Consider the following 10,325-nt stretch of genomic DNA (forward strand, 5'->3'; position numbering starts at 1 on the left):
TATGGAAAGGCTAAATAAGTGCATCTCTTTAGGGTATTTTGGTAAATTTCCTATAAAAGTATGTAGTTGAATATATGGTTAGGACCAATGTATCAAAATAGCCGATATGATTCGGAATAGAGCGATCTGGATCGAATATCGATGACACCATTCTGGATCTGCTAATAAAACAGGATCCCGACGATTTGATATAAGAAACCGGTTTGATGATGCAACTCAGATTTATAACATCGTGATTCAGACACATATCACCGGTTCCTTGCAGCGCATTAATTGTGCATGAGGTCATCAATGCTGGCTCCTCCACACGTTAAGCTTATGTGGACTAATCTGGTAACCATCATTTTATAATGACTTAATATTCCTAATATTTTTGATGTGGGACTACTTTTATCAACCGCATTAAATTAGCATGCATCTTAAATGAGTGTCATATGATAAACCTCTGCGTACATCTTAAATGAGCATGCATCCTAAATGAGTGTCATACCATAAACCTTATAATAAACCTTAAGGTGACATTGAAGCCTTAGCATGTCATTTAATTTATGAACCATAGTGACCGTGTCAATTAATTTATAAATCTTAGCGTGTCATATTTCATGTCATATTAAATGAGTCTCATCAACGTATTTTTAAATTAAATGAATAAATAGCATGCCAAATTTTAAAAACTGTCATATAAAAGTTTTTGTTATTTATTAGTTTATTTTTTTTTTTAATTTTTTAATATCATAACATTAAAGTTTATTGGGTGTTTTATTTTTATTTTTAATCATATGCTATGGAAGAATTTTCTAATAATTTTTAATTACATTTATTATATTATTATAATTAATAATTATACATTGATAACAAAATATTGTATTTTATTTATTAATTTATTTACATTATAAATTATGTAATATATTATTATTATTATTATTATTATTATTATTAGTTGTAAATAATAATTTTTTAAATTAGATGATATAATAAGACATTTTGGATTTGATCTTATTTGTATAATAAAATAATTATAATAACGAACAATTTCAATTTCATTATATAATATTATAGTTAATTAGATAAAGCGAATTAATAAATATTTAATACTTTGATGTGATTCTAATTTTACTAAATTATTATTTTAAATCTTATAATATGGATATATTTTTTAATATTTTTAAATTATTTTGATGTAATATTATAATACTATATTATAATTAATAATTACACAGACATCCTGATAGGAAAACAATGTCTCAGTATTCATTTATTTTTACAAAGTAATAACAGTACATAATAAATCACTCATAATTACATTTAGAAACTAAAAGAGCATTATTTTTAAAGATTTCCAGTATGGAAACCACATTTCTTGCCCCTACTTGAAGGTGTACTTTACTTTGATTGTTTAGAGCCTCAGCTCTATACAAATCGCACCTTTTATTTTTTTCATATTAATAGTTTCTATGTTAGAGATTATATATTGGTAAAAAAACTTAGGTCTAAAATCCATTTGAAGAATGGATTATGAAGAGGGGATGCATATCTACATTTGAGATAGATGATTTCATGTAAGGAAAAAGTTTATACAAAGCTGCAACTTTACAATGTAGAAGTAAGGTGCACTTATAAACTCCTTAAAGACCTACTTGGGGGATTTTTTTCAATCTAAAATTTTGGTAAATACCTAAAAATCATTAGATGGTTATTAAAAAAAAAATGAATTTTAAGTTTTTCAATACTAAGATTTCACCCTCTAAAAATTGGATATTCTCTTCTTTATTCAATCTTGATATTATTATTATATTTTCAAGTACCTAGAGGGTGTAATTAGAAAACATTTTTATTGAGGTTAGTTTATAATTTAAAACTGCTCTTGAATTAGATTTTACCCAAGGGAGTAAATGGACATTGCAAAATCTTTTAGCTTGGAATTATGGAGACATACGGCTTGCTATCCTAATAAATATAAGAAGGAAGCACACCAACCACTTCACAGGACTAAGACCCTCTTTTTTAGTCTTCCAAGGTACTTTTCTTTACCTTGCGGACTTTCTACAGTGAGTATAATCAGTGTCAGTATTATTTGGGAATTGAGTATAGGCTTTTGATTAATTAGCAGTTGACATTAGCAGTGCTACATCTCATGTTCGATTCCTACCTTTGAATTACAAAAAGAAAAAAAAAAAAAAAAAGTTCTCTTGGTTTTATGTTTGTATGTATAATTTTCTTTTGTTAGAGATTGTTGACAAATCATTGAAGTGCATACATATCTACAATAATCAAATGGACACCTCAACAACGAGAAACTGCAAAATGGCCAGAGTGTTCATTTTATTCTCTAGGGTGTTGATCACCAGCCCTGCCTCATGGCCAAGGTACATGTTTTGTCCTCTCTTTCATACACGCCCAACAATGGTAATTTTTTATGAGCATTGTATACCCTGAGACCGTTTATTTTTGGTACAAAGAAGTTATAACTTTTTTTTTTATTGGATGTAAAATCCAATAAATAAAAGTGTCACAACATTCGAGAAATTTTATTTAGGGTTTTGTATCCAAACAATGATACATCTTCAACCACCAAAGTTTAAATCTAACAGTTAATGATGATTGTGACATCTTTGTATCAAATATAAATGATCTCATGATATAGATTTCCTTCTGTATGAACAAAAGTAGTGGCTAGCGTATATAACGATGCATGATATTTTTAAGAACCATTTATGAAAATCTATTTCGGATATCAACCATTTAAGGTTTACCAATTAGCTAGTCTATTTCAAAATATCAACTATTTTAAGTCACTATTATAATGATTATATGTTTTTTGATGTGATTTTCTAATATGAAATTTATCAAACTACTCGTGAGAGATGAACCATTTAATATTTTACATATATGCAACTGTTCCAACTCAGAATAATGTGTACTTTGATGGGTATTTCGAAATTAAATTAAATTATATAGGAAAAATATTAAATAATATGTCTCCCAGTATGATAAATTGCCCTAAATCGCAAATAGTTGAGATCCAAAATAGAGAGAAATTTAACATACTCAAAGACAATAGAACAACAAAAGCCCTTGATAAAGCTTGGGGTAAGGTACCTACGGAATGTTGAGTGGAGACGATGTAGAGAAATAGTGGAGAGATTAGATAGAGAGAGTCCTATAAGTAACTTTCGTTCAACAAAGTTTACAATGTTTGCCTATAAACCTCAAAACAAATTTCTTAAAAATTGACTAGAATATTTCTCATTTCTCTCTCCTATACTCCATCTACATATCCAAAAGATTTTATAAGAAGCCCCTTTAAAATTTCTTAAATTAAATTCGTATCTTTTTCAATATTCTCTTCATATATCTTAGATTATCAATTGTTTATAGATCTTCTTGATCTACACTATTTTTTTGAATTTTAAAATTTATAATTACGTTTTGAAATTTAAATTAGTGATCTCATTTTTTGTTTATGTTCTATTGTCATATTTTATTTTTTAACTATATTCTTTTCTACTAAGAAAACTATTTTTTAACAAGTGTCGTTTGTATAAGGTTCAATTTTAAACAATCAAAGTAAGGTGCACCTCCAAACTTTGCCATGATACAATTTTGGTGTAAATTTTTTTAGGATGGTACTAGAAACTATTTTTATCACTAATTATGAAGTTTTAAACTCCAAAAAAGATTCAAATCAAGTAGATCTATAAACGTATGAAAATCTTGAAAATGAACGCTCCAGATAATATGTTGCAAGATTTACTATCTTTAGTACTTGAATCTTTTTTTCTGTCCATATCTATACATCTCGCTGTCGAGTTTATCAAATAGATATTTTGCTAACATCAAAGCAACCTTTTTCAAATGATCTTAGGGGTGCACCAGAATTCTACATTTTAAGGTGTGAACCTTATATAATCTTTTTTCTTTTTTAACTATCTTTTACTTCAATATCTAAATTACTTATTTTTTGAGCTATCTATTTCTTTTTCTTTGTATCTTTTTCGTGTACCTTTGCAGATCTTTATTTTCTCCAAATAAGATCAAATAATGTAGGTGTATCTTTTATTAACTAATTCTAAATGGTACCTATAGAGTATGTTAAGTAACATTTGGCTATAAAACACTTGGGTTTACGTGCAGGATACACCTTTTGTGCATAATAAATAGGGAAAACTATATTATATTTACCTGTTCATATCTTGCATTTATATGAATAAATCCCTTGATAGTCTCATGCCAACAACTGATGGTTGGTTAGTGCATTTTTGCAATATAAATTCCTTGTAATTTTTTATGGACTTTTAATAGAAAAATAGAAGAATAGAGATAAGATGGTTGCTTGCCAGATCATATCCATGCACCATTTACACTCCCTTATAAATTAGGGGAAACTATGAAAAGGAATTACGCTATGCTTCTAGGGGAGTAGGCAATACACTTACTCCCTTGGGCAAAAGACCTACTTGGGAGGATGTTTTGGTATGAAGTTTTGAGCATGAATCACCATATAACTATTTTCAAGAAAAGTTTCGATTTTTAGTTCTTCAACACTTAATATCTCACCTCCTAACTTTGATGGTCTCTTTTCAATTATGTAATGTCATTTTTTTTGGGCACATACTATGCAATTTGAAAATTTCTTTATGAAGTAAGAAAAGATATGGAAAGGTATGGTCTCAGTAAGGGTATGGTATTTGATAGAGCATAATGGCATATCGAGATTCGTATAGCTAACCCCAAATAATTGGAAAAAAGATCCAATGATGATGATGAAGTAAGACACTAGGTTAAAGAGGTTATATATCCTTATAATTTGAGGCTTGCTCAAACTAATCCTAAATGGAGTTTTAAAACAAAATGAGTAATACATCATATGCATCGTTGGAGCACTAAATCTCCTAAAAGAAAGAAATACTCTCCTCTAACTATAAGATTTTTGAGTTAGGTTAGCAGCCAACATCAAACTTTTATATCTCCATATGAATCCTGATCCAATATGTGAGATGGTAGATCACGATTCGTGTAATCGATTCCAAATAGTTAAGATAAAGCTCGAATGATGATGACATTTGGGGGTTGTTTGTCTCCGGCTCAACTAATTTATGAACTTCGAACATAGAAGAACGGCACCCTTACCACTCGATGGTGACATCTGGCGGTTGTGGGAGTGCTTGGAAATTGTAGGAAATACAAACAATAGCATTTGTAGCACTCCCGGAAGGTATGAAGAAAGTCCGTTGTTTTGTAGAAGTATTAATGACATTTGGAAGTATATATGACGCTTGGCTTTGGGATGAAAAGTAAAGTTATACCTCAACCTGAAAAATGCACTTTTGGGTTAGGAAAACCTTCAAATGTATTATTTTAATATATTGATAATTATGGATTTTTTTTTTTAAAAAAAAAAGTGGGTTTCAAATTATGAAAAATAATGTACGTGGCAAAACATTATCTGAACTGTTTATACGAAAGTGTTCACGTATTCACCAGATCTACACTATTTTGGAGCATCGAAGTTTATAGTTATAGACAAATATACTTGCATGCCATTGTAGAGTTTTTCTAGCTTCGAAAATTGTATTTTTTGGTGGGATTTGAGCTGTAGCTTTACTTTTCAATGTAAAGCCCAGGATTGAAGGTGTCCATTTGAGTTTTCTAGTTTTTTCTCTTTAAAGCGCGTTTTCTCTCTCCTGATGCTATCCAGCAACTAAAGGGTAATCTTTTCATGGAAAAAAGCATCGTATGGCTCGTATTCTAAGATAATTCAGCAGTCTTCACTATTTCACTTGTAACAACGGCCATAGTTTACTGACAACGGTCAACAAACGGTTTCTCTTCAAGGGGGGACAATGACCACCAGCCATCCAAGAATCGCCATGGATGGATCGAATCGACGAAAAAAACTGGAATCGTCCGGTTCTAGAGAAAACTCGACGATTCTGCACAGCGACTTCGCTGATTCACTGTACGGAATTTTTATTTTTTTAATTTTTTATTTTTTTTGTAATCCATGATCGAATTGTTTTTTTTTTTTTTTTGTAATCTATGATTGAATTTTTTGTTTTTTTGTTTTTTTTGTAACCCATGATAGAATATTTTGTAATCCATGATCGAATTTTTTGTAATCCATGATCGAAATGTTTGTTTTTTTTTTCTTGTAATCCATGATCGAATTTTTTGTTTTTTTTTTTTTTTTGTAACCCATGATAGAATTTTTTGTAATCCATGATCGAATGTTTTGTAATCCATGATCGAAATGTTTGTTTTTTTTTTGTAATCCATGATCGAAATGTTTTTTTTTTTTTTGTAATCCATGATCGAACTTTTTGTTTTTTGTTTTTTTTGTAACCCTTGATAGAGTTTTTTGTAATCCATGATTGAATTTTTTGTAATCCATGATCAAATTGTTGTTTTCCTTTTTTGTAATCCACGATTGAATTTTTTGTTTTTTTTTGTTTGTTTTGTTTGTAATCCATGATCGAATTTTATGTAATCCATGATCGAATTTTATGTAATCCATGATCAAATTTTTTGTAATCCATGATTGAAATTTTTGAAAATTTGTGATTTTTTTTTTTTAATCCATGATCGAATTTTTTTTTGTAATCCATGATAGAATTTTTTGAAAATTTGTGATTTTTTTTTTTTAATCCATGATCAATTTTTTTGAAAATTTGATTTTTTTTTTTTTTTAATCCAAATTATTCAAAGAGAAAATGAGAGAGATGATGATTCTGAGGCCACCCTATCCCAGCCATATTATTCACATATCGAGTCCCAACAGCAACAGTGTAGGGATGAGCACGACAGTGCAGGTGAGCATGAAGGATGGACAATCTTCAGGGATTTTAGATTGGGAACACAACAAAACACTAACACTCAGGGATTTGAGAATAGTCAGACGCCTGCTAATATCGATGATTCGTTTTTAGATCGAATCAATGAATTGTTAAACGAATTCAATCAATGGCACTAGCGTGACCAAGAAGAACAATAACGTCGTCTATCATTTTATTTTTAGATCATATGTTACTAATTTTATGCTTTATTGTAGTCCATGTATGTTGATATACTTATTCCATGATAATTCTATGTTTATCCTTTTGTGTGCTGTAAATTAAATGCTGAATGGCGGTTCATACAGGGAAAGAACATATCAATATTCGCATATTCATTCAAAAACATGAAAATTCTTAATGGAGTACTCTTATTTCTTATTGAATTCCTAAAAAATAATATTTATAATGAATTTTAATAAATTTTTCGGATTTTTTTTAAGCTTTATTCTGACCGATTCACCCGATTCCCGATCCGGATCGCCGATTCGCCGATCCGAATCAGTTTTTTGGGAGCCCGATTCGGGTCACCGATCCATTTTTTAAACCATTGGTTTTTATAGATTCCTCTCAAATCTTAGCCGTTGATTTAGACAGATAACACCAAGCATAGCTGTTCTCACCAGAGATTGTAACCTAACACGTCTGCATTAAAGCCCTAAAAGGGGATGAGCATGGCGAGTAGAGAAGCCAGCTTTTTGTGTCGGAGGTTCGACGTGCAAGAGTAGCCGTTGGATGCGGAGGATATTGGATGATATTCTTAGACAATATTACGTTTTTTGGTATGCATGTAAAGTGCATCTCTTGGCTGATCAAAGTAATTTTAATCTATTTAAGGGAATGCGGAGATTTCACAATAGGGATTGAATACATCATTTATCATTGGAACAAAGAGGTCACAATTACTTACAACCATTCGATGTGAAATATAATAGTTTGGGCATGTCACAAAGTTTGAAATTTTTTTTTTTTTGGAACTTTGATCTTGGTTAGTTCAATTATTGCAGCCACCCAATTTCACATTAAATGGTCAAGATTAATTGTGACCATCTTACAGAAAAGGTAAATGGTCTCATTGTATACTTTTCCTTCATGGGACATTAATGTTTGGATTTTCTTTTCTAAATGTTAGGGTTATTGTTTTTTTGCTAGATTATAGCAAAATAAAGTGGGATTTTTTTAAGGAAAAAGGTATACAAAGACACTATTTATTTTTGATATAAAGAGGTTAACATCACTTTTGTCAGCTAGATTTCAAATCAGGTGAGTTGTAAGAATGTCATTGACTAGACCCAAAGTTCCAAAAAAAAAAAAACAAAGAAAGAAAACTCGAACTTTGTGACACACCGAAGCTATCCAATTTGATATCAATACTTACACGTAATTATGACTTCTTTATAATAAAGATAAATTGTCTCATAATATACAATACCTTTTTTTAAAGTTGAAAGATCTTATCCTCCTCGGAGAGCATTTCCTCCCTCATAAAACTACACCTATGTGTACTTTAAGTCCCCCCAAATTTTGAGACAAAGCCTCTTGATGACCAAACTAAGAAACATGAGGGGAAAACAGAAAAGAAAATCCAATACCCCTCGTATGTGCATAAAGATAAAGTAATGTCAGAAGATTTTGGATGGTCAGATCTAAGTATTTAGAAACTCAATTTTTTCTATTTGAAAATAGTTGTTTAGGGTTTCTTAGACAGCTCCCGTAATTTTAGATAGAAAACACCATCCCATGTAGCTCATTCGCCCAAAGGAGTAGTATACAGTATGCTTCGGCACGAGTATAGTACACCTACTCTTTAGGATGAACCACTTGAGAAAGGTCAATAATACAGACATGGTGACGCTTTCGATTGAATTCAAAAGTAGGGGTCCACAAATGCCCACCTTATGTCTCCATAATACATGACATGTTACTTTGTTCATTTGGTATCAAATGTGAGCTTGCCTTTGGTTGGTAAATGCGGGCTACTAGTGATCCATCCGACTCTTGGCATGTTCACAAATGTACCCGTGGTAGGGCTAATTTCTATGGTCTTGGGTCCACCAAATTTGTTTGTTTGGGTAAATGAGGGTCCACTAGTTTGAGGAGGTCGAATTGTGAAGTTTGTCGCTTGTATGAAGTAGCTTATTTATCACCAAAAAGGAAAATAATAAACTACTAAAAAAGATAAACACTTCACGATAAACAATTCAAGACAGTCATGTGACTTTCTATCTGCCACCATTTCCTTTGTGTTTCTTTCATTCAACAATTGAATTGGGATAGGAAAAAGTTTATATAACGTTGCAACCTTATAATGTAGAGCTACGGATGCACCTCAAAAATTCATTGGAAAAGGTAGTTTTAATGTTGGAAAACCCTTTTAATTGGTCATCTCGACATCGAGATGTATGACCTTGAAAAATAAAAAGATTTTAAGTCCCGAAAAATAATGTATTTTACAACACGTTATCTACACCATCCATTTTTAAAATTTTCATATGTTTATAGATCTACTTGATTTTAACCATTTCTTAAATTTTTAATTTTATAATTAGATATAAAAATAGATTTTGTGATAATCCTAAAAACATTTTACATCAAAATTATATACCATGATAAAATTTGAAGGCACTTGTACAGCTACGAATGCATCCGTATGCCAACTGCACCCATTATAGCATATGATCAGATCATTTGGCCCAAATATAATGATTTGTCAATGTAACAATCCTAAAACCTCAAAAAAAAAAAAAAAAAAAAAAAGAGAAAATATGCTTTTAAATAGGTGATGGTCTGTTTGAGTATGATGGTCCTTGGGGACCATCACTATTTTCAAAAGCTTTTGCCTTTGCCTTTGCCTTTACTTTTTCTTTTGCCTGCTTTTGCCTCCTGCTGCTTGCAGCTGGCCATGTCCTTTAGCGGACGTGGTTTTCGTATGTTAAAAGCAGACGCTTAACGCGACACCTCAGGTATGAGGTAGAGCGTAATAAAATATTATAATAATACGTTATAAGAGTTTAAATAGGGAAGTGAGCACTTCCACTCTAGAAAATTTTAAGATCTCTCTCTTTCTCTGGTCGAAACACAGTGAACTTCTCTCTCGAACCGATTTTTTTATCGGAAGCTCCCTCTCAAATAATTGTGGGTAAGTGACATCGTCTTTCTGAAAAATAGTCTATTTTTAATAAATAGTGATATTTCCGTCTAAGATCTTTATTTTATCAGTTTTGTGTGTAAGTGACCTCATTGTCTCGAAAAATAATCCATTCTTTTTAAAAATGAAATGAAATAATTATTTCTGCTTATTATCATGAATTTTAGGCGCGATAAATTTTATGTGCACGTGACTTCATTATCTTGAAAAATAATCTTTTTAGTAAAATTGTGATATTTTATCTATGTTAGAAATTTTGAATGCTGTAAATTAGAAAAATAAATTTATTTATTTTTCTTGTCTATTGTTAGAAATAAATGTGATATTTTTGCTTTAAGTAAAATTGT

This window comes from Amborella trichopoda, chromosome 3, assembly GCF_054954075.1.
Source record: "Amborella trichopoda isolate Santa Cruz 75 chromosome 3, AtrichopodaSantaCruz75HAP2 v2.0, whole genome shotgun sequence".
NCBI classification, from domain to species: domain Eukaryota; kingdom Viridiplantae; phylum Streptophyta; class Magnoliopsida; order Amborellales; family Amborellaceae; genus Amborella; species Amborella trichopoda.